The 27,391-nt window shown below is 35.2% G+C and overlaps 1 protein-coding gene across 1 annotated transcript in view; it reads left to right on the forward strand.

Moving 5' to 3' along the window:
* The window catches only part of tos (Exonuclease tos), a 36,735-nt gene extending 9,761 nt beyond the window's left edge, over positions 1-26,974 (forward strand). Inside the window, exon 2 of the mRNA XM_090414142.1 lies at positions 23,569-26,974. The gene's annotated coding sequence lies outside the window, so the exon portion shown is untranslated. The remainder of the gene's footprint in view (positions 1-23,568) is intronic.
* The last annotated feature ends 417 nt before the right edge of the window (positions 26,975-27,391 follow it).

A 27,391-nucleotide genomic window follows, 5' to 3' on the forward strand; every position in this document is an offset into this window, starting at 1 on the left:
TCATTTTGTTTTATTTTATCTAGATATTGGTTAATTCCTTGTTCATATAGCCATTGTACATTTGTGTCATTCAAAAGTCTAGTTTTATAAGCAAATGTTTCAATTTTTCTTTCTGTTCTTGTTACTTGTAGCCATTTAGGTGGTAATCTTAATTTTATTTTAACAAGGAAGTGGTCACTGCTTATTTCATATCCTCTGTGAACTCTAACATCTAGTGAAAATTTTGATGTCTTTTCATTTAATATGAAGTAATCTAATATTGATTTCCATCCTCTTGCTGCCCAAGTATATTTATGTATGTCTTTATGTTTATAGAAGGAATTCATTATTTTTAGGTTATTATAAACTACAAAGTCAATCAATTTTTTACCATTTCTGTTTAGAGTGTGTTCTCCATGTATTCCTATATTATTATTAATTTTCATGTTTCCAATTCTTGCATTTAAGTCTCCTGCTAAAATTATGTAGTCATTTTTATTTATTTTATTATATATGTTTTGTAGCTGATTATAAAAATCAATATTATCCTGTTCTCTTCCTTCTTCTGGGGCATATAAACCAATTATTGTTAAATAGCCTCTATCTATTTTTATTCTAGCTTCTATTATTCTTTCATTCCATAATTTATAATGTTTTAACTATTTTGAAATGAATCCAAATCATGACTCCTGCTTGTGCTCTTTGGTCTCTGTCGACTCCACTGTATATCACATTAAAATTTTCAGTTCTCATAGTTCCTTTTAATTTCTTTTTTGTTTCAGTGATTACTGCTATTTTAAAATTTCTTTCATTTAGTAACTGGTCTAATTCTATTTCTTTATATGCTATTCCTCTTACATTCCAGTTTGCTATGTGTATTATATTTTGACGTTTCCATTTTCGTTTTCCCTTTTCCATTCCAGGGTCGTTTCCCATAGATTCAATCCGATTATGTTTTTCTGTCAGCTTACAAGTAGGATTATGTTCTCCATGTCAGGGGACTAGCCTGACGATGGAATAGTTCAGTGGTAGGGCTGCTACCTTAAGGCTTCTGAACTAGCCTTCTTCCGAATTTAAACCCATAGGAGGAATAGGGTATATTGAAGGGGAAAGAGTAGATTATAGAAGAAATATAGTAAGGTTTATAGAGAGGGCATAGTTGTAAGGCCAGAAATGAAAAGATCTGCATTCAGAATGCAGCTGAACTTTTTTATTTCACAGTTTTGGTGTTTTTATTGCTGATTTTCATGCCAATTTGTTACAGCTGTTATTCAATTTAATTACAGAATCCTGGAGACTTGCACTAGATGTGTTTAGGAGTATAACATCATCTGTTTAAGCTAAGTTTGACATGTCCTTTTTCCAATATCTAATACAACTTTCCTTCATAATGTGATCCATATAGATGATTAATAAGAGTGTAGATAATGTGCATCCTTGTTTTACTCCTAATTTTACATCAAACCATCTTCCTGTGTTTCTTTCAGTTCTAACCTGCTGACTAAAAAATCTAAAATCTATGTATTGCTCTGTATAATGTGCCATTCACCCCCCCCATGTAATTGAAGTGTTTTGAAAAGCTTTTCTTTGGGCATAACTGGTAATTAGTTAACGGAATTAACAACGCATATAAAGTATATTAATTAAAGGTAACTTTAATGAATAACTCTGGGCACCTTGTTGTATGCCTTTTTGATACCTACAAAACTTAAGTACAATATTCCCACAATTTCTCAACTATTTGTCTTAAAGTGAAAATCTGATCTTGACAACCTCTATTTGGCCTGAACCCAGCTTGTCCTTCTCCAAGTTTCTCTTCCACAATCTTTCTCAATTCTTTTCAAGTATGCTTGCATAAATCTTACATGGAACACTTAGTAGAAAAATTCCAATGTAATTCTCACATTAAGCTTTTTTATACATGGGTACTATGAGAACTCTACTCTAGTCATCGATAATCGGACCTTTTGACCAGGCCCTCTGAGATATGCAGTGTAGCGACTGCAAAACATTTATCCTCCATACATAAGAATTTCTCATCAAATATCATCTACTCTTTTTGCATTTCAAGTTTTTGATAGCTTTTTCTACCTCAAGTATGGATATGTAAGCCTCTTTACATTCCTCTTGAAAATATTCTAGTACAGTTCCATGGCTGCTTGGTTTATTTAAGTCTTTCAAAGTAATTACTCCAGACATCTAGAATATCCTTATCTTCAGTTTTCATATCACCTTTATCATCTTTGATTACTTTTGCAGTACTCTTTCCTCCATTTCTAAGCTTCTTCAATAGCCTCCAGAACATTTTGCTCCCTTCCTGATGTTTATTTTCCATACTCTTACCAAAGTGTTCTGATAACTTTTGCTTTTACACATAGCTTAGCTCTCTTACATTTTGCTCTTTATTCTTTTAGAACATCTGTCAACTAATTTTTTAGGAACTTTTGGCATGCTTTCTTGTTTTCCAGGACTGTTTCTCTAAATTCTTGTGCCCACCGTGGCGTTCTTATTTTTCTATCCTTGCAGACAACTTCACCACATACCTCTCTGGCTGAATCAATCAACGGCTTCTTTAGAGTTTGCCAATCAGACTCTAAAGTTTGGTTTTTGTTTTCAGTTTGTTTCATTTTTTTCTTCAATAATGTTTGTATAGCTTGCTCTTCATTTTTGCTTTGTCTCACAACTCCTTTACATTCTTCCTCACAGAATATTTCTTGCTTCTTAGATCATTAGTGCCAACTAACACAATTAATTCTTTTCCCTTACCTCTTTGAATTTGGATGGCATGACTAATATCATTAATTTTTGCACCAGGGAAACATGATTTGTTACACTTTCAATAAGTGCTCACCTGATCATTGTGTCTCTGTATGTAATTTTCTCCTTAACTTGTTTTTCTTGTTTGTTCGCATGGTCTCTACTTGTGCATTAAACCATCTGCTTCTTTCTCTTCCCAGTTCTGCTATAGTTTGCCCACCGATTAGAGATCCCTCGACACTTCTGCGCATGTCAGAAAAAGGAGAATCCATTCCGATAATAGGGTAATCAATCTGTCTTCTGGGATGAGTTTGTTTATTATTACAGGTCGGAAAATTTAGCTTTTCTTTTATGAATATTGCTGTTTTTAAAGTGTCATTATTTTGCTTGTAAAAACTACTCAACTTTAATTCTCTTTAAAACTTTTTTACCTACTTTTCTTTTCAATGTGATATCCAATTTCATCCTGCTTAGTATTAAGCAATGGCCACTCCCAATTTGAAATCCTCTGAACCAGCACGATATCACTACCAACAATGACATAGTCAATGAGACTTTTTGTGTATATATACGTACATACGAGGGTGGTCTGAAAAGTTCTTGACCTCGACCATAGATTCAACTAGTTCAACTAGTTTTTTGCAAAACTAGTTGAATTTCGGTATTTTGTTTCTGTCTCATCAGAAAGCCATTCCTTTTATGTTGAATAAAGTTCTAATAGACTCATCATTTTGCTTTTCTGAGAGTTCTTCTTCATATTGTATTTATGTTGATTGCTGTACTAGTGATGTCAGCTTTTTTTCTCGGAAAGTCAGGGTTGCAACATCGACAATTTATCGCTGACAATAGTGAGTTTTTTGAGTATATTGGTGATGAGGTGATTGCAACATCATTTTCTAATTGGCCTCCCAAAATATTCAAATTGCCCACGTTTAACGTCAAAAGAAATTCATTCGAAGTTCATAAAAGTTTATAGACACTCTTCTCCTTCAATTTTTGACAATTAAGAAATGGGTTGCCGAGTTTAAACATGGCCGTACCAGCCTTGAAGATGATCCACATGAAGAGGACGTCCAAAAAGTGTAACACCACTAGAAATCATTGATCAAGTGCACTGTATGGTATTTGATGACTGGCGAGTCTAAATGCATGAAATTGCTGAGACTACAGGCATTTCAAAAGAACTTGCAGGATGTATTTTGCATGAAGAATTGCAAATGAAAAAGCTTTGCGCAAGATGGGTACTGCACTTGCTCACAGCAGATCAAAAACGCACCCGCATGAAAATTTCTGGACAGTGCTTGGAGCGTTTTAACAAGAATAAAACTGATTTTGTGCATCGATTTATTACTATGGATGAGACTTGGATTCACCATTATACACCAGAATCCAAACAGCAGTCAAAACAGTGGACAGATGCCAAAGAAGACAAAGTTGATTCCATCAGCAGGAAAGGTCATGGAATCAGTGTTTTGGGATGCTAAAGGCATTTTGTTTATTAATTATCTTGAAAAGGGTAACACAATAACTGGAGAATATTATTCCGATCTTTTAACCAGACTAGATGAAAAAATTCATGAGAAAAGACCCGCTTTGCAGAAGGAAATAATTATCTTTCATCAGGACGATGCAACTGCCCACAAAGGTGTTCTGGCGATGGGAAAATTGAGGGATCTGCACTATGAATTGTTGGACCATCTCTATTCCCCAGATTTAGCTCCCTCTGACTTCTATCTCTTCCCAAAACTAAAACTCTTCCTCGCTGGTAAGTGTTTTTCTTCGAATCAAGAGGTGATTGCAGCTGTAGAGGGGGGTATTTTGCAGATCTTACTGAGAACCATTACAGGGATGGGATAATGGTGCTGGAGCATCGCTGAAATAAATTTATTAGTCTTAAGGGAGATTATGTTGAAAAATAAAAATAGTTTTGAAATTATAAATTCATTTTTTCATTGTTGGGCCGAGAACTTTTCAGACCACCCTCGTATATTCTTCTTTCTCTTTATAGCACTTTTATCTTGCTTGATGTAGGGTCCACTATGATTATGCGACTTTGGGAATGCCCAAGCGGCTTGTCACAGAGTCTGCCGTTAGTTAGGACAATTTTAATGATTAGATGCGTGTGTTCACAGGGCCAGTTTGCCTGTTTTCTGGAGGTTGAAATTCGAGTTTTTTCTAGGTGTTAAAAAAAACCCTACTCTGTATAATAGACCAGATAAATGTTCCTTACATCTTGGATGGGAATTGAATCCTGGTCTTTCCAACCAAAGGGCTTCATCTATACTGACTGAGCTATGGAGGCGCTCTCTGTGTGTGTGTGTGTGGAGGGGTGGGGATATTCCAGGTGTGTTAGGTGTGCATTGCCCATCACAGAAGAGCAATAATATCGATATCATATTTTTACATTTATTCCCATTAAAGACTCCCCTAATTGTTTTCTGGTTTCATGTGATTCCTAAAATTAAACAGAATATACTAATGCTGCATGAAGAGGACACTTTTTAATGCATAAAATTGCATCACATTTGTATTAATAGCCTGGTGTGTGGTCACAAATACATACCCCTTTGATCCATTTGAATAAATGTACAGATGGTGCAGTGGGTCAAATTCTTAGCATTCCAGTAGTTTTAAACCACCCAGAAGGCAAGGCAGAATGAACACTGAGACAATAGCATCTAAAAATCAGTGGCTGTAATTGGTTATTGCATCATCCAATCCAGTTGAATGTTATGTCAAAACTGACGTGTTGAGGACACCGATATAGACAAGCAATTTTCTATAAATAATTTATAACTTTTTGCCCATGTTTACAATGGGAAACAGTGTTCATGGTCTCCTGTTTATTACCAGTTCTATCACAGTTCAGCCTTTCTTTGGTTCAGTCCTGAAAAATAATAATCTCCCAAGTGATTACTTTTTCCAGTTTCTATGCTGTATATGATATATGACTGTATTTAAAACTTGTATCAAAATTCAAATTATCTGTCTCACTCTAGTATCTGACAATGATAATCTAATCTCGCCACGAAGCATAAACCCTTTGTGCTTCTCACATAAAACAGTGCACATGATGCATAGCTGTTGTTCATTTGATCTTTATGCTTTGCATATTGAAAGTTATATTTATTGATAAAGCATTTAAAGTTATCCTACAGTTAATTGCAGTGGACCAATTAAGATGAGAGTGCTGATGCACTATGCATCCTTAAAATTTTCATACATCAATAACAATGCAATATATGGTCAAATTGATGTGAATTTTGTAGGATGGGTTGCAGAAGACTTGACAGTCTTCACCATCTTGCTCTTCATTTTTGCTTTGTCTCATAACTCCTTTACATTCTTCCTCACAGAATATTTCTTGCTTCTTAGATCATTAGTGCCAACCAACACAATTAATTCTTTTGCCTTACCTCTTTGAATCTGGATGGCATGACTAATATCATTAATTTTTGCACCAGGGAAACATGATTTGTTACACTTTCAATAAGTGCTCACCTGATCATTATGTCTCTGTATGTAATTTTCTCCTTAACTTGTTTTTCTTGTTTGTTCGCATAGTCTCTACTTGTGCATTAAACCATCTGCTTCTTTCTCTTCCCAGTCCTGCTATAGTTTGCCCACCGATTAGAGGTCCCTCGACACTTCTGCACATGTCAGAAAAAGGAGAATCCATTCCGATAATCAATCTGTAATCTGGGATGAGTAATCAATCTGTCTTCTGGGATGAGTTTGTTTATTATTACAGGTCGGAAAATTTAGCTTTTCTTTTATGAACATTGCTGTTTTTAAAGTGTAACTATTTTGCTTGTATAACAGTTGGAAAAATGTACGTAGAGTATTAACAAAATTAAAAAAGGTATAGCATAAAACAAAAATTTAACTTAGTTTATTTTTAAGAAAGTTTTCTATAAAATAAAAATAATTATACAGAAAAACAGAAATTTTTTCAAATGAACTTAGATATTCTAAACTTACAGTTGAGAGAACTGAGAGACACTTTAATGTCCTAAACCGATTAATTATTTGACTTGTGACTCTTTTAACAAACCCATGCAAAAAAAATGTTGGAAAAAAATACCATTATCAAATCCTTTTAATCTTCAGGGTCATCTGAATCGGTGTCCGAATCGCTTTCACTTAAACTGATCACCAAAGGCTCGCATAATTCTTCAATAATTCCGTCTCTGTCCCAATACATGTTTTCCAATGAGGTGACATGAGAATAATATTTTCCCCAGTTTTGAACTGTAATACTTTCAATAGCCTGTTCTGAAAGCTTAAAAAGTTTCGACATGTCAATATCACCAGTTACGTTGCGATGGCGAATGAAACTTTTCACTTCTGCCCAAACATACTCAATAGCATTAATATCGCAATGATATGGTGGTAGCCTCAAAGCTAGAAATCCATGCTCTTTGAGCATTGAGTCGAATTTAAATAGTTTAGTTGTGGGCGAGCTTCTTTTGACCAAATTAAGCATTTCAATTTTTTCCCATATCTAGGGAATGAGAAATGTTATTTGCAGAGAGCCAATCCATAAGAACTTGCTTCTTATTAGACCAATTTAGAACTCTATTCGATTAAAATCTTTCAAATTTTAATCGAATAGAGTGATATGAAGCATTATCAATTATAACAGCATTTTTAGGAAGGTGTGGAATCAGTTTTTCTTCTGCCCACTTTTCGAAGATCTTAGAATTCATTTGCCCATGGTAATCTCCAGTAGTAATTGGCTTTGTATAGTAAGTTTGAATTTGGTAAAAAAAAAAAAAAAACATTTCTCCACCCGCACACAAAATTATTATGCACCGCAAGGCATTTCCGGTTTGTAGCACTCCACATTCTTCTTTAGACTGCCAGCATTTTCCATAAGTTAAATTACTATCAATCCAAGTTTCATCTAGATACACAATCAGTCTTTTCTCCTCCCTGAAATGTCTTATTGCTCTCATATACTGTGTTCTAGATAAAATAATGTCACTTCGCTTCATGATAAGTTTACTTTTATTCTAGGACTTTTTTAAAACAAAATCCAATTTCATGAAGTGTTTTCCTTAAAGTTTCTCTTTTCCAAGGAAAATTAATATTTTCTTTCAGCACAGGAACCAATTTTGGAACAGTTGGCACTCTTTTCTCGACCACGTAAAATTTGTGAATAGTTCTTCTTATAACGTCTACATCAAAATCTTTCAAAGCTATGGTTTCGATGGTTTTTTCCCCCTCTGGCCCTTTTTTTTTTAGGAGATTTAAATTTTGGTTTACCTTCACCTTTTGATTCCCTACGAATTCTTTTAACAGTCAATCCCGATACGCCCGCAATTGCACTTTTACGTTTTATGACTTGAGAAAGGGGAACAAGAAGACGGCTTTCTAAAGATTCTTTTTCGCAGAATATCAGCACATTATTCAATATTCTTTTGCAAGAGCTACTGAAACGTTTAACAACAGAACTGGTTGACTGTACTGGATCCATCATACAAATTAATAATAAAAAAATAATGCAGAAAAGCAACAACAAAAATCAAGCTAGTACAGCGACAGACAAGAAAGCACGTGATTTCGCATGTTGGCAACCAATTCATACATCTTTCATTTCTTTCTTCCCTTCAGCATGAATCGACTATTCTTGGCAAAATGCCAAGGAGAGACCTACAAATGGTGGGCGAACTATAATGTTATGCTGCTTCTACAGTTTTTCAATTTTGCATATTATCCTTTGAATGACATAAATTAAAGACACCAAGAAACTATATTCTTGGTTTAATCCTTTATCTAAGTATAAGCAGATAAAATTTGCACGTGAAGTAACATCACGACTGGGCTTCTTACATATAGAGGCTATTGGCTCATTCACATTAATTGTCTTAATATCCTATAATGCAATACACATATCCTTACACATTTGTATAATGCTACATTATGGAAAGGGCCAATACCCAGACCAATTTTGACCTTTATTGAGGTCTCATCATTGGGAGCCAGACCCAGAAGCGATATAGGTTGAAGTAATGCAGAAGTCATATTTCTGCATTATACAAGTCAGATACAAGTAATCAAAAGGGTGTCACACCTTATTACTAAAATATTCTGGATTAGAGAAAGATGTTTGAAAGATTTTTCGCTTGGTTATACTAATCCAGGTTATATAATAATAATTATTATTATTATGATTATCTAAGACCTCCAGGGAGTTAAGGACTCATCGAGGGAGACTATAAATCACCCAAACCAGCCATCATATCTTCCCTTAAATCCTTCACACATAGATGCTCTCACTACTCCTAAAGGCAAACTATTTCACTCACTCACTCACTCATTGCTCTGTGAGAGAAAAACGTACCTCTTACCCTTTTCTTTACTGTGAACAAACTTTACTTCCATGGATACTCCCATGTTCTATCCCAACCTTTCGTATAATGAAAATTTTCATTAGAAGATATCCTATAACACCCATTCAAAATTCCCTTGGAATCTGGGAGCCAAATCTGCACACAATAATCCAGGTGTGGTCTTATCAAAGCCTTATAAAGAGGCAAAATGACTTCCTTATCTTTAGATGCTAAGTTCATTTCAACAGCTCGATTATCCTCTGATTTGTATTTGCAACTTTTGCTTTGTGACCTTTGATGCCAAGTGACCAATTTTTGGTCACTTGGCATCAAATTGGTCAATCTTTGTGACCAATATGCCAAGATCCTTAGCCTCATAGCATAATCCTGCTAATATAATATGCCACTGGAAATCTCATAATAACACCTAAGTGCATAACTTTACAATTATTAACATTAAATTGACAGCCGTTTTTGTTTGCCCAAATTTCATCTGTCACTATTGATAAATTCTTATCCTAGTTATGTAACGCTCTTCAACCTCATTTTCATGAACCTCTAACTCTTCATCCAATGTAACAGTTTAGTATGCATACAACTGATTGATATATCTTAGCAAAGTGAAGACTTATTAATTGAACAATCTCATTAGCATCCAACACAAGAGTACCATTTGCACATTCACTAAAGTATTTCTTTTACGTTCATCCTTTCTTTTGCTTGCAGCACAGTCTTATGATACATCTGGATCACTGGCCTCCTTCTAAAACTAGGCAATATTTAAGGTGCAAAAACTCTCCAGCTTTTCAAATCTATTCTCTACAAAAGAAAGATCCAGTTCCATATTGGTGGAAAAAAGAGCAGATCTAGAGTCCTCCACAAAGGTCTTTTAACATCTAAATGTCCGACATACATCCTTTGTATGTCGGACATTTATTTAAGCTCTAGCAAATACATGTAAGGAATGACCTAGCAATCCTACACTAGTCTACCTCCTTTGCCAACCTGGAAACAACCTTGAACACAGAGTTAACATCCTGAAGAGTACTTTAAGCAGTATTACCTGAAGCCAAATCCAACAAAAACTGTGTCTACAGCATTCCACCTAAATAATGCAGAGGTAAATCAACACCTCAACAACCTCTCCCTCTCTTTCTGGCAAGTTGGTCCTGGATTGGCTTTCTGGACTAGACATTAACCTATAGCTGCATTGTATTCTTTTCGCCATAAGAATAAATAAAAATTTGCTCGTGGCATATAATGATAAAGTTCTTTTGGATTGCCTTTAGCTTGCATGACCAATTTCTTTTCATACTCTGATTTAGCTTTCTTCACAATTCTCATTACTTTTCTGGCCTGAGCTTTATATATTTCATAACTACTCACTCTTATTCTCATGATATTCTTTCCACATCATCTTCTTGTGGATCTCTTGCTTAATAAGCTTGCACATCCATTTCACTCCCAACTTATTTATTCTTTGAACATTTCAGGTACCTCCTCATTCAAACACTTTCAAAGATTCCCATGCATTGCTTACATTTTTCCCATTCAGTAACTTATACCATGGGACCAAAGATAGTATTGTCCTAAGGTGATCATAATTTCCAGTTTTCTAGTTCAACATTTAATCTGTTCTAATTGGAGCATCAATACAATTAGATACTTCCCAAGAAAGCACAGCATGATCACTGTCTCTAACTGGTGGTAAAATAGCCATATTTTTAACAGAGATCCCTCCCTCTGACGCTATAAGCAAATACAGCACTCTTTGACCTCGAATTCCTTCTTTCATGTGCTGCTTGAGAAAGTTGTCTCACAACAATTCAAGAAATTCCTCTTTTTTTCTTATTATGAGATTTCTCATTTACCCAGTCAATGTTTGGAAAATTAAAGTTATCTATAATATTCACTTCTTTGGTACTCATCAGGCTAAATTGGCAATGCATTTCTTAATCCTCTGCAACTGAGCCACGTTCTGTTCTGTAGCAACACCACACCATATATTTCATTTGTTAGCCTCCACTTCATACCAGATTGAATGAAACTCACCGGTACATGGAACATTATTGTTTTCTTGCATCATTTCTACCCTAACTGGACTTAAGTTATCTCATATCATTAGTACTTCTCCTCTCTTCTGTTATTCCTAAAAGTAGTATACCCATTACACTTGATCCTAGTTACCATATCTGATTCTGATAGCCAGGTTTCACTAATGCCAACAACCTTAGCCACATCATATTCAATGAACTCAACCCCTTTGTTTCTGATGTTCCTGGCATTTGTGTATCGACAATAAATTGTCACCTAGCCTTTTCTTATAATTAGATATGCAATCTCTTTGGCCTTGTTTTAGAACTTTCTCTTTTCCCCTCCCTAGACATACTTAAAAGGTGCGAAAAGCATATTTTTCCATTCCTTCGCCACATGCATCACCATGTTCGAAGATATTCATTTCTTTATCACATTTGCATACCATAGCTGAAATTTCACATTTTTTGGAATTGGAAATTTTAGCTATAGTATGCAACTGGAGGAATGGCAAAAATCACATTTTTCCCATTCCTCCCTTGATGATTTAGTTTCTCTGACACTCTGCATTAGGTCTCATAGCAAGAAGTAATTTTTCCAGGCTCCTGATGCCAAATGAATTCAAGTGCAGGCCATTCCACTTATACAAATCTTTTCTGCCAGCAAACTAACCCCCACACATCAAAAAACTCATCCATTTCTTCTACAGCCTACATGTGAAATCGTTTGCTGTCACCATCCTGCTTCTTAACTCGATACTATCATATATGGGTAGCAAAACCTACAATTTTTACTCTCTTACATTTCTTTCTCGCTTCTTCCAACAGACCTTTCATATCCTCTCATACTATATTGTCACTACTTAAATTATTAGTACTTACCAAACTACCATCTCTTTTACTTTTCTTTTTTATTTTTCAATTACGTTTGTCATGTCTTTAATATTCTCCACTGGGAAACTAGATAATATACAGGTACTCTAATCCAGAATATTTTAGTAATAAGGTGTGACACATTTTGATTACTTGTATATAGAAATATGACTACTGCATTACTTCAACCTTGGTTTCACTTCTGGGTCTTGCTCCCACTAATGAGATCTCAATAAAGGGTAAAACCAGTCTGAGTATTGGCCCTTAAATGTGAAGTCATTAGCCTCTATATAGAAGTAGTCCAATCGTGATGTTACTTCACATGCAAATTTTATTTACTTACACTTAAATAAAGGATTAAACCAAGAATAATTTCTTGGCATCTTTAATTTATAATACAACCAAGTTTCACTTGGTTGTACTATAAATTAAGGTACAACCCTTTAAAGTACATTCAGTACAACAATTTTATAATAAAATTATAAATTAAATCTGATAAAACTATGCATTCAAGTACAATCTCTGAAGTATACTTAAGAGATTTTAGTCAATCATCTCTGATCCCTCTTCAACTTCTCATCATCCTTTTGAAAACCTGATGACCAAATCTGTACATAGTAATCCATATGCAGCCTGATCTTTTACTTTGATTCCTTTTACAATATAATCAAAATATCCATTTTACACATCTATGCTCTCTGCAACATTCTTATAATCTCTATGTTCTCATAATTTTAGCAAAATTTGGTTCCTATCTGCCATAATCCTTAAATCTTTCATCTTCACTCCTCTAAAATATCTCCACCAGTCCGATACTCTGCATACCATCTTTGTTTTTCCCAAAGTTTAAAACCTTTCACTTCATCATCATCAAATTCCTGCCGTGTATATCCTCAAGGGGTGTAAAGGATATGATAATACTACATGAAAAAAAAAAATTACATTATTACTAACTTCCTATCCACAATTTTCCTCCAAATCAGTCTATTACTTGTCAAGACTCCAACATTATCAGATCTTATATTTCTATCGTCAAAGGCACTTTGTACCGTATCAATCCACATATATCTTGGTCTTCCTCAGGGTCATTTTGCTGCCAACCTGGCAGAGAACACATGTTTTGCTAATCTTTCCTCTCCCATTCTGTCTAGGTGACCATCACCTGAGATTAGCTCTGCTAACACATTCCTGTACGCTAACAGTGTCAAGTGTTTTTCTCCCATTCTGTTCAAGTGACCATACCACCTGAGATTAGCTCTGCTAAGCATTCCTGGATGCTGACAATGTCAAGTTCTTTTCTAATATCCTCGTTTTTAATATGATATTGCCATTGATGCCATCTGCTCAGGCCTATAATCTTTCTCATGACTCTCATATCTGCGGCCTCTAGTTTTGGTCAAGTGTTTTACTTCTGACCCAGCTCTCAGATGCATAAGTTAAAACAGGTTTGAACACTGTCTTCTATACAGCTAATTTAGTGTTCTGACTAATTTCTCTCTTATTCCATATGAATTTATTCATTTGACTTCCCAAATATACCAGCTTTGCTGATTCTGTTGTCTATTTCTATATTTAATTTACCATCTTCACTAAAAATCGTGCCTAAGTAGCTGAAATGTTTTACTTGTTCCACAGGTTCTCCATTCACAAAGTTGACATTTTCAACGATTCTGCCTATTTTCATTGTCTTTTTCTTTTTATTGCTGACCTTCATACCATATCTACTACAACAGTTATTCAATTTAGTCAGGGAATCTTGCAGACTTGTAGCAGATTTATTTAGAAGTATAACATCGTCTGCATAAAGCAAAGAGCTGACATTAACATCTCCAATTTTGATATCATGTTTAATACCACTTTCCTTCATAATGTGATCCATATAGATGGTGAATAACAGAGGGGATAATGTACATCCTTGTCTCACACTAGATTTAACATTAAACCATCTTCCTGTACTTCCTTCAATTCTATCTGCTGACTTACAACTCAAATAAAGACTAAGTATTGCTTGATATAATGCCCCATTGATACCATATAACTGTCACATATTGAATAGCTTCTTTCTTGGCACCTTGTCATATGCCTTTTCCAGATCGACAAAACTTAAATACAGATCTTTGTTATATTCCCATGATTTCTCAACTATTTGTCGTAAAGTGAAGATCTGATCCTGACAGCCTCTATCTGGCCTGAATCCAGCTTGTTCTTCACTCAGCTTTTCTTCCACAATTCTTCTAAACAGTTTCTCAAGTATACTTGCATAGATCTTGCCAGGAACACTCAGTAGGGAAATACCTCTGTAATTCTCACATTCAGTTTTATTTCCCTTTTTATATATGGGTACTATGAGAGCTCTACTCCAATCATCAGGAATTCGTCCCTCTGTCCAGGCTTTCTGAATTATGCAGTGCAGCCACTGTAAGACTTTTATACCACCACACTTCAGCATTTCGGGTCGAATATCATCTACTCCTGCTGCCTTTCCATATTTCAAGCCTCTGATGGCCTTTTCTACTTCAAGTATGGATATGTATTCCTGACTGCATGCCTGGTCAGTATTTTTTACCACTGTGCTGTCATCACTGGTTGTTTCATTTAGCAGATTTTAAAAGTAATTACTCCATACTTCAAGGATATCTTTTTCTCCCGTTTTCATGTCACCTTTATCATCTCTAACTCCTTTTACAGCACTCTTTCCTCCATTCCTAAGCTGCTTCAACAACCTCCAGAATATTTTGCCACCTTCTTGATATTTATTTTCTATATTCCTACCAAAGTCCTCCCATGACTTTTGTTTAGCTAGTTTTAAACAGTGTTTAGGATTCTTGCATTTGTCTCTGTATTCTCTAAGAGCACAAGCTGACTTATTTGGCAGGAACGTTTGATATGCTTTCTTCTTTTCCTTCACTGCCTCTTTAACTTCCTGTATCCACCATGGAGTTCTACTTTTTCTATCCTTGCAGACAACTTCACCACATGCCTCTCTAGTTGAATCAATCAGGGCTTTCTTCAAGGATTACCACCGAATCTCCAAGGTTTGATTCCTGTTCTCAAACTCTTTCATTTTTTCTTCAATAATCTTTGTGTATTTTAGTCTACAGTTCACATCTAAGAGCTGCTCAACTTTTATTCACTTTAAAACTTTCTTACATGTTATTCTTTTCAATGTAAAATTCAATTTTATCCTGCTTAGGACTAAATAGTGATCACTTCCAATTTCAAATACTCTGTACACTCTGGTTTCAGCACCTGGGCGAAAACATCACTATCAACAATAACATAGTCAATGAGACTTTTCTTATTCCTTGCCTCTTCTCTCCATGTGAATTTGTGCACATTTTTATGTTGGAACATGGTGTTAGTAATTAACAGTCCATGTCCTGAGCAGAAATCCAACAGATATTTGCCATTATTATTAGCTTTGCTCTTTTCTCCAAATTTTCCCAAAATATTTTTGTATGTCTGACAATCATTTCCTACTCTGCTCTTTAGATCCCCAACAAGGACCAACTTTTCCTTTTTCATTGTGTCAGTTGCTTTTTCTAAAGCCTCAAAAAATTTCTCCACTTCTACTTTAGGGTAGAAGTGGAGGAATTGGGACCATAGGCACAAATAAGTCTTATTGTCCTGTTCCCTATTCTCATATTTGCCCACATTAATCTACTTGAGACTGGCTGCCATTCAAGAAGATTAGCCTTGTATTTTGTGAATACTATGGCTACTCCTTCTTTTCCTTGATTGTCATTGCCTGAATATAACATTTTGTATTTATTGCTCAGCAAGATCTCACCAGTTTTTGTCTTTTTTTTTGTTTCAGTCACCCCTATTATATCGATCTGGTACTTATCTAATTCCTCAGCTAGCTCCATTTATTTGCCATTCAGGCTTCTTATGTTGATAGTACCGGTCTTTAACTCTGGTGATGTTGAGTTGGGGTGTGTTTTCAGATTTGTTCCAGTAGCTGACTTTTCGCTGTTTGCCCTGGTTCCCTGGCGAAAACAACGGGGGCCTTGTTTAACCGGGCGATGCCCCAGCCAGTATGAAATTTTGTCATGTTGTACCATCATTTTATATTTTGGTTTAACCAATAAGAATACAATTTGGTCGGATTTATTAAGTGTTTTCTTAGATTTAATTGTGTATTTTTAGTATATCATTGTATTTTTTTTAGTGTCGTTATTATTCCAAAAGCATTTTATAACATAATTTCAGAAATATTATTAGTTTTTACTACTCTTGAAAATGGCACCAAAAACCTTTCTTAACAAGGCAGTGACTAAAGCTAAAGTTGTTGCTACTGTGGAGAGCATTTGTCCTGAACATCAGTGATGATAATAATTTATCTGAGGATACATTGACATTAGAAATAGCTCAGTTAAAAGAAATTATTAGGAAATCGACCAGGGAATTGGAAAAGGTGCAAAAATGTTTGTCTAAACTTCTACAGGATAAGAAATAGGATGAGAACAAAAACAGGCAGGAAAATACTGAACATGGAAATCAAAATATTAATAACAAGGTAATGATGTTGAAAGTTTATTTTTCACTTTTATCCAACTGTTTATTCCACTTGTTTATTTTATCCAAGTGTGAGCAAACAAAGTTTGCACCTGAAAATATCTTCAGGACTGGGGTAAGGTAGTACAACACCGGGCAACTTGTAGCAGAGGTGGACCAAGCTAACATCACTCCTATCTCAGTATCTCCCATAATGCAAAACACATCTCCTTGTGGGTGTGTATAATGTTATGCATTAAGGGAAGTGTCACTACCCAGACTAGTTCTGACCTTTATTGAGGTCTCTTCAGTGGAAGCCAGGCCCAGAAGTGGGGATACCAGGCAGAAGCAATGGCAAAGTCATCTTTACCTATAAGAGTTGCCAAAAGGTGTGCCACCTTTTTATAAAATTACTCTGGATTTAGAGAAAGATGTTGAAAATTTATTTTTCACTTGGTTAGACTATAATAAATTTAGTTTAATCCTTTATCCAAGTGTGAGCAAACAAAGTTTGCATCTGAAAATATCTTCAGGACTGTGGTAAGGTAGTACAACACTGGGAAACTCATAGCAAAGGTGGACCAAGCTAACATCACTCCTATCTCGGTATCTCCCATAATGCAAAACACATTGCAACTCCTATTGGTAAAGATGACCTCACCATTGCATCTGCCAGGTATCTCCATTTCTGGGCCTGGCTCCTACTGAAGAGACCTCAATAAAGGTCGAAACTAGTCTAGTTGTGGCCCTTCCCTTAATGCATAACATTATACATATCCACAAGGAGATGTGTTTTGCATTATGGGAGATACTGAGATAGGAGTCATGTTAGCTTGGTCCACCTTGTTACGAGTTGCCCGGTGTTGTACTACCTTACCCCAGTCCTGAAGATATTTTCAGGCGCTAACTTTGTTTGCTCATACTTGGTTAAAGGATTAAACTAAGTTTATTATAACAACAAGGTAAGTCAGTTAATATCTAAGAAAAAAGATATAATATGGTATGGTGACTGTTTTGAAATTTGTGCTTGCCGAGGGAGTCACCATTTCTAGTTTCTGGGAGTGAAAATTAAAAATATGACAAACGTAATTGAAAACAAAAAAAGAAATGGTAGTGCTTGTAGGTACTAATAATTTAAGTGGTGACAAACATAATGTGAGAGAAAATATGAAAGGTCTGATGGAAGAAGTGAGAAAGAAATGTGAAAGAGTAAAAATTGTAGGATTACTATCTAGATATGATAGTACTGAGTTAAGGAGGGCGATGATAGCAAATGATATCACGCGCAGGTTATGTAGAAAACATGGATGTGAGTTTTTAGGTGTGTGGGGTGTGTTTGATGGCAGAAAAGATTTGTATAAGAATGATGGCCTGCACTTGAATTCATTTGGCATCAGAAGCCTGGAGAAATTACTTCTTGGTATGAGACCCAATGCAGCGAGTCAGGGAAACTAGATCATCAAGGGAGGAATGGGAAAAATGTGTGTGTGAAAGTTCAGCTATGGTATACAAACGTGATAAAGATATGAATGCCTTTGAACATGGTTATGTATGTAGCAAAGGAGTGATAAAATGTGCTTTGGGTTTGAACCTTTTAAGTGTGTCTGGGGAGGGAAAAGAGAAAATTCTAGAACAAGAACAAATAGATTGCATATCTAATTATAAGAGAATAGGCAAGGTCGTAATTTATTATGTCTATACGCAAATGCCAGGAGCATTAGAAACAAAGGGGTTGAATTTGTTGCTTTATTTAATATGATGTGGCATTAGTGAAACCTGGCTATCAAAATCAGATATGGTAAGTGGGATATACTATTTTTAGGAATGACTGAAGAGATAGGAAAAGAGGAGGAGTGCTATTAATGATATCAGATGACTAAGTCCAGTTAGGGTAGAAATACAAGAAAACAATGATGGTAACAATGTCCCATGTAGCAATGAGTTTGAGTCTATCTGGTGTGAAGTGGAGGTTAACAGAATGAAATATATGGTGGGGTGTTGCTACACACCTGGCGGCTCAGTTGTAGAGGACAAAGAAATGTGTCGCCAATTTAGCCTTATGGGTGACTTTAATTCTCCAAACATTGATTGGTTAGAAGAGAAATCTCATGATAAGAAAGAACAGGAATTTATTGAATTGTTGCAAGACAACTTTCAAGCAGCATGTGAAAGAAGGAACTCGAGGTCAAAGAGTATTGGATTTGCTCATAGCGTCAGAAGAGATCTCTGTCAAGAATTTGGCTATTTTACCACCAATTGGTGACAGTGATCATGCTGTTCTTTCTTGGGAAGTATCTACTTGTATTGAAGCTCTGATCAAAACAGGCTACATGCTAAACTACAAAGCTGGAAATTATGATTAACTTAGAAGAATATTATCTTTGATCTCATGGTATCAGTTACTGAATGGAAAAAATGTCAGCAATGCATGGGAATCTTTGAAAAAGTTCTTGAATGAGGCAGTATCTCAATGTATCCCTAGTGTTCGAAGAATAAATAGGTTAGGAGTGAAATGAATGTGCAGCCTTATTAAACAAGAGTTCCACAAGAAGAAGATGATGTGAAAAGAATATCGTGAGAATAAGAGTGAGAGGAGTTTTGAAATATATAAAGCTCAGGCCAGAAAAGTAATGAGTATTGTGAGAAAAGCTAAAACGGAGTATGAAAAGAAATTGGCCATGCAATCCAAAGGCAATCCAAAAGAATTTTATTGTTATGCTGCAAGCAATAGATGGTACACGAGTGTCAGAAGCTAAGAAGGGTGTTCAGTTAATGAGAGCTCACTTTGCTAAGATATATCAACCAGGTGCAGGCAGCATGGTTCCCAGTGCTACTGCTACCTTGGATGAAGAGTTAGGGGTTCATGAAAATGAGGTTGAAGAGCTCTTGTATAACCTGGATAAGAATTTGTCAATGGGGAGACAGATGGAATATCAGCCCGTTTGCTAAAGGAATGTTCATCTGAATTGGCTAGCCCTTTCACACATTTGTATAACTTTGGTTTCAGCTCAGGAATGATACCACAGAAATGGAAGGAATGTATGATAGTTCCATTGCACAAGGGTGGTGCAAAAACTGATGTGTCTAACTACCGACCTATTAGTATCTCTTGTGTGGTAGTGAAGATTTTAGAGAAGTTGATAAGAACTTGCATACAGAAATGGGTAGACAAGCATTCTATACTCTGCAGGGAACAGCATGCATTTACTAAAGGAAGGTCATGTTTTAGCAATTTGCTCATATTTTATAACAATGTTATGGTTGAGTTGGATAAAGGGAATGGATACACTATGATAATGGATTTTTCATTTGGCATTTGATAGGATATCACACGATAGGCTGTTGCATAAACTGGAGAATATGGGATTGGAATATAATCTGATGACTTGGATCAGGGGATGGTTGACAAAGTGGTATACAGTGGGTGTGAATCTGCCAAATTTAAGTGGTGTAGCTCAGGGTTCAGTCCTTGGGCCATTATTGTTTAATCAGTACATTGATGACATCAAGCAGGGTCTATCATCAGATTTGCAAGTGTTGATGATGTTAAGATAGGCAAGTCAATCAGGGATGCTACTGATATTCAGCAATTACAAAATGATTTGAATAGACTGGAAATCTGGGCAAACGAAAATGGCTGTCAGTTTAATGTTAGTAAGTGTAAAGTTATGCATTTTGGCATGATTAGAGTCCCATTAGTGGGGTTATGCTAGAAGAAACTGAAGAGGCAAGGGATCTTGGTGTATTGGTGGATAAGAATTTAAAGTTCAAAGGTCACATAGCAAAAGTTGCAAATGCATCTCAGAAGATAATTGCTATGTTGAAGTGAACCTTGACATGTAAGGATAAGGAAGTAATTTTGCCTCTTTATAAGCCTTTGATAAGACCACACCTGAATTACTGTGCATGCACAGATTTGGTCTCCCAGGTTCTAAGGGGATAAAGAAGCTGTGGAAAGGATGCAGAGAAGAGTTACAATGATTATATCTGGTTATGGGATTTAGATTATGAAGACAGATTGCAAATATGTGATTTGCAGACTCTGGTTAATAGGAGAAAGAGGGGTGATATGATAGAGGTCTATATACTTTTGAATGGATGTTATAGCATTTCAAATGATAAAATTTTTCGTTATATGGAAGGCAGGGAGAGAACACAGAGACATCCATGGAAGTTAAGGTTGTTCTCAGTCAAGAAAGGGGTAAAGAGCTAGGTTTTTCTCCCAGAGAGCAGTGAGTGTAATTTGCCCTTAGGGGTGGTGAGTGCATCTAGTGTAAATGAATTTTAGGGAAGGTATGATAGCTGGGTTATTTAATTTACAGCCTCCCTCGATTAGTCCTTGACTCCCTGGAGGTCTCAGATAATAATAATGATAATAATCATAAAAACAGATCCCTGGGGACATGCCACTAGTGACTTTCCTCTTCTGGGATATCACTCCCCCCCCCCCAATACACAACCTACTGATGTCTATCAGACAGCCAATCCAGTGCACTAATCTGTTATCCAACCCCATCTGTTCCAATTTAGCTACTATTGTAGTTTGTCATGTGCAATCTATGGAAGTATTTGCAAAATCTAAATCAAAATCCCCCTCCCCCTCTGTTGTCCAATTTATTTGTCGCCTTGTTATAATAACTAACCAAATTGCTAAAACATGATCTTCCTTTAGCAAATCCATGCTATCAATTAAAGAGAATTCTACTACTGTTTATCAATTTCTGAATCCTTGTCCTCACTAGCTTCTACAACACCTTGACCACAACTCCAGACAAGCAGATTGGCCTATAATTTGAAGCCTTGGTCTTATCACCCCTCTTTATGAAGCAGAACAATTTTGCCATCTTTTCATTCCTTTGGGACCTGGGATAATCTAAGATTCATGTTATAGGAACATTCTCTTAAGACACACGGTGACTTGATGGTGGCCTTGGCCTTGTTGACATTGAGTTTACTCATCAGCAGCTTCATCATGCGTATCAAGGATTTTGGCCTAGCACGGCTTGTTCCTGCCTTAGAAGTCATTGTTGAATCGTTTAAGAGGACGTCCTGGTTTTCTTTTTCCTAATGGCTTGTACTTTAAGGCTTGTTTTGGTAATCTTTCTATTTTCATTAAAGAGAATTCTACTGCTGTTTATCCATTTCTGAATCCTTGTCCAATTGAGCAATTGAGTTTACTCAATTGCTCATATACCTCCTGCTTGCCCACCATCAGTGGTTTCTCTCCCATTCCCATTGCTCTCAAATTCTGCATTATGTTACAATCACAAGGATGGAACACTTTAATGAACTGCTCATTAAACAGTTCTACTGTATTCTTCCCAGTGTTTATCATTCTCCCATTTTCACTGACCAACATCATCCTCACATAATCATTTTTCCTTTTACTGGTTACATATCGAAAAACCTCTCTAGAATTTCCTTTACCATCATTTGCTAACTGCTGCACTTATCATACTATTTGCTACCCTTACTAAATGAGTCACCTTCCTTGCTTGCTCTTTGTACTCCTCATGTAATTGATTATCTTCACTCATCTTGTGCTGCCTCCACAATGCCTTTTTCTTCCAGATTGCACATTTCACTTCTTCAGTCATCCATTTTACACCTATCTTATTTAATCTGCTGACCTTTGGAATATACTCAGTGATTGTTTCTGCCAGATAATTCCGGAGTAGAGGCCAAGGAGCATTGATTTCCTTCCCGTGCAATTCCTCGTTCCATGATATTGTTGCAAGCTGCCTCCTGAGTTTGCCATAATAACCTACCTTATAGTTCCACATATCTCTTTCTCACAAACATCCTGATATGGCTGGCCACCACCCAAGTGATTACTTTGTTGTCACTTTCACCAACCGGAGGAAGATGTGACATTTCGCATACAGCCAGTTTCATGGTGCCTGTATAAGATTTTCTTTTTGATTATGTATACATCATCTACTCCCCCCTTTGGGGGGGGGGGGGAATAGATAATTTAATTTGTAACTTTAACCAAAAAATGTTATGAAATTAGCCTCCACAGTGGCAAAATTTGAAAATGAAAATATAATGCTGATTACTTTTTTGATACCCCATTTCTGGCCCCCCTTCATCCTGGGTCCTTTGCCCATGCAGCTGTTGCACCTGCCTAGTTATGGCACTATATACAGCAGTATCATCTGATGAGATAATCAAATAACTGTTAATTTTTAGGGAAAGACAACGTATACTATTATATTAATTAAAAAACTTTAATTAATACTCCCATTATTTTGGTAATGTTTCATTACCATCTTCAGGTAGATAAACTTATACATTGGTGATACATTACTGTTAATTTTTAGGGAAAGACGTTAATTATATTAATTAAAAAAATTAATAAAAAATAAAAATTACTGAAGATGGTAATGTAACATTACCGAAATATTGGAAGTATATTACACTATAACTATAATAGTATATTAATATAATAGTATTGTAGTCTTTCCCTAAAAATTAAGTTATGTATTACCAACATATAAGTTTATCTATACGTTGTCTTTCCCTAAAAATTAACAGTCATGTATCACCAACATATAAGTTTATCTGCAAGAGATAATCAAATCCAAGACACTTCATCCATATGTGGCTTTGTTATGTACTGCTTAAGGTAGTTACCCTTAAAAACTCAAAAAATTCATTCTCTTTAGTTCTTGATGCCATTCTTTTCATTCCAGTCTATATTACCATAATTAAATCTCCAGTAATGATCACCATCTTCTTATTAGCCAGACCAATTTATAACTTATAAACATGGAAAGAAAATGTCTTCTGGCTTTGAACAGCATGTAGATATAATATTGCACTTTTTTTTTCTTATCTTTTCTTTATGATATATGTGGTATACTATTAGATAAACAGGTTAAGCTTTAATCTATTAAGCAGAGATAAAATTTAGAAGCAATATCTTTAATAAAATCATTCGCTCACGTCTCGGACATTAACATTTCTCTATGGAATCCTGACTCTCCTTTAGTTCATAATTTTATTTTATTTTATTATTATTATTTTTTTGTCTTTGTTTTTTAGAATGAATTCATTTATATCTAACTGCAGTGTATTTTTATTTCTTTTAGGAAGTATTTGTACTATTATAGAAATATACCACCATTTGATGTTTCTCCAAAAGTCAGCTGATGCATTATGGCTTTAAATTATTGTTGCCTATTTCCTGTTTCATGCTGCATTTTTTTCCCTTTAATTATGACTATTTATTCAGATTTTGTTTAATGACTTGTTGATTTCAAATGTGAATTAGCTTATAATTTCATGTTAAATTAATGTATAATGTATATTAATGTAAACAGTATACATTATTTTATGTACAGAACTGTATAGAACACTGGAACTATGAATACCAGTAATATAAATTGTTATCTAAATTTTAATGTTATCTTTGGGACTAAAAACGATTTGTATGTTTGTTTATTTCTCATAGCTTGACTTTTTTCTGCATGTAACCTGAGTAAAGTAGTAACTTGATAAATACTCTCATTTATAAATAGGATCAGTCAAAAGTTACCTAAACTGCAACAATATTTTCCATTTCGTTCAGGAACCAGGCTCCGAATGTTTATCATTGTCATTATTATTACGTGGCACCTCCAAAGAATCCAAAGACTCATCATTGGAGGGCATGCTATTTCACTACAATTTACTGTCTTCCTAACTTAATCCTTCAACTACACTACACTACTACCATTAACACATACCACCATCTACTGCTCCCCACCACTGAATACATTATCTGTAAATTGTGTGATCTTATGGCTGATTGTCTGTATGCAATATGGAAAATCTGAGTTTCCAGAATTAAAAAACTGCTACCTCTTTATGAGATTGGTTAACACACCTTCAGTTGAAAAATCCCATATAAAGATTCCTGTAAATAGATGCCAAGAAATTATATTCTTGGTTTCATCCTTTATCCAAGTGTAAGCAAACAGTTTGTGTGTGAATTCACTTCACGATTGGGCTGCTTGTATATAGAGGGTAATGACTTCACATCAATTGCCTTGGTATCCCACATATCCTAACAGATTATAAACAGATTATAATGCTATGCATTATGGGAAGGACCACTACCCATACTAGTTTAGACTTTTATTGAGGTCTCATCAGTGGGAGCAAGACCCACAAGTGATACCACAGTTGAAATAATGTAGAAGTCATATTTCCACAGTAGCCAAAAGGTGTCAAACCTTATTACTAAAATACTCTGGATTAGAGATAGATGTTGAAAGCTTTTTTTTTTTTTTTCCCACTTGGTTATAACTGTAAATTAAAGACTCCAAGAAATTATATTCTTGGTTTCATCCTTTGCCCAAGTGTAAGCAAACGAAGTTTGTGCAGGAAGTCACCTCACAACTGGGCTACTTGTATATAGAGGCTAATGACTCCACATTGAATTTGCCTTTATATCCCATAATGCAATGCGCATATCCTTATAGACATGTATAAAATGGTTTGCATTATGGGAAGGGCCACTATCCAGTTGTGAGGTGATTTCACGTCCAAACTTTGTTTGCTTACACTTGGATTAAAGATGAAACCAAGAATATAATTTCTTGGCATCTTTCATTTACAGTTTAAGGAACTGAAGAAATGCAGAAATATGACTTCTGCATTACTTCAACCTTGATATCACTTCTGGGTCTGGTTCCCACTGATGAGACCTCAATGAAACTGATGTCTGGGTAATGGTCTTTCCTATAATGCATAGGGTTCATAAGGATGTTCATAAGGATATGTGCATTGCAATATGTTATACTAACACATTTGATGTGAAGTCATTAGCCTCTATGTACAAATAGCCCAATCGTGAAGTGACAATATGAAAACTTTATTTGCTTGCACTTGGATAAAGGATAAAACCAAGAATATAATTTCTTGACATCTTTAATTTACAGTATAACCAAGTGGGGAAAAAAAGCTGGAGAAGATTCCTTTTGTGATGATGAGAATTTCCAGCCATTAGATTGGAAAAGAACTCGATTCTTTTCCAATCTAATGGCTTTAAAACATACTTTTCATTGGTTAAAGTGAGCAAATATGGAGTAATGAGAATCTAAATTAACCTTTAATTTTGATATACTCTTCACCACACTAAAATCACAAAACAGCAGAGCATATAAAATAAGATTAAAGCATGAAACATATTGCAATATGTTTTATTTCATGCACAAGACTTGAACCCAGTGTTGTGTATGAAATGAGGTCTACGAAGCCTTCATATATAATGTGCAAGCCATAAGCACAAAATTATGTTTGGGATGATAAAGCGAAACTGAGTACTGGAAACCTAACTATATCTTTCAAATAATGTGTGTACTTTTAAAAGAGCTGCAGTTATTATGTATGCCAAGTTCTGTTAGACTAAAGATAAAGCAAACTTTTCTGAAATTCCTACACAAATTAATAATACAGGCTAAGTTAATGAGTATCTTTCATGCAGCTTCTTTCAAGTATAATGTCAACATTTATCTATGTGTGTTATACAAATAAAGCATATTCTTTTAGAATGATGGAACTTTTAGGTAATCAACTATTTTTGTCATGTGAGAATACTACCATACCATGTGGATTAGCTAAGGGTTAAATAATCCTCCACTCTAGAAGCCAAACAATAAATATTTTCAGACTACTTCAGGTGCATGTGAGACCACCAACACTTGGTAGTCTCCCATGGACCTGAGGTGATGTGAAAATATTTGATGTTTTGCATCTAGAGTAGGGGATGATTTAACCCTTAGCTAACCCACACTACTACTACTATTGTACGGTATGTTTATAACCTTTTGTGGCTAGTGTATATAAAGAACAGTTATAATCAGATTGAATAATATTTATTTCTGCTCAAATAGATTTAAATTAGCTATCATAAGCTACCTCTTAAATCTGTACCAGGTCTCTTAAGAAATTTGCTTGAAATACTGTTAAACATATCCTCTGATATCATTGCGAATAGTTAGCAATTGATTCCAACTCCTTTGTAAACATATAAATTCATTGCTTTATTCACACTTCAGAACATTTGACCACTGATTCACCTGTGAAGTTGTGTGGAAAGGAACTAGAAAATGTTCAATATATATGTTATAGATTAGAGGTAGATTAAAAAAAAAATACAAAAATATTCCTGTACTTACTGATTAGAACTGAAGCTGTAACAGTCTTTTTGCAGTCAAGCAATGAAGATGCAAAAGTATCCAAAAGGCTACACAAGGACCAGTATTTTGATTTTATCTTATATTTATTTTGTAACAGGTTCTTTCTACTCAGTCTACTACTGAAAACATTTCAATGATTAAATGTCAGAAATAAACTGAATTGTGAAACTAAATTAACTTTTAAAATCTTGTGGATAGAAGATGTTGGACATTATTTATTTTGGCTTTTTCACTTTATATTGCACCAGAACAATACATCATAAAAAATGTATATATTAACTGACTTCTCAATAAACTAGATTTTAAACCAGCATCTTTAGATGCTACTGTTTTTTTTTTAAAAAAGACTACTGACACCTTTTGTTCTATAGGGAGCAAGTGGAGGCCTATTCTAACTTTTGGAGACTGAGGAGGCAGTACATCTTCACCATAGCTAATCAGAGCTAGCTGGTCCAAGGCTATCACCAATTATAAATGGCATTCTGAAGAGATGGCTGACAAGTGCTGCCTCCCTCATGGTCTCTAACATTTATTATCTGAAATAGAGCATTCTTCAGTTGATTTTATTGAGTTATAGAACAAATAACTCCTGAGTTTCCAGGAGAGAGAGAGAGAGAAAAAAAAAAAAAACCTCTTGCCCATGCCAGAGATTGATTAACTTGGGAAGCTGTTGAAGAAAAGCTTAGAAAAAGTACCTCTAGTCTGCAACAACTATATTTGAACTGAAAAC

This window comes from Typopeltis vanoorti, chromosome 1 (assembly GCF_054136105.1).
Source record: "Typopeltis vanoorti isolate ZY-2024b chromosome 1, IOZ_Tvanoo_1.0, whole genome shotgun sequence".
Lineage (NCBI taxonomy): Eukaryota > Metazoa > Arthropoda > Arachnida > Uropygi > Thelyphonidae > Typopeltis > Typopeltis vanoorti.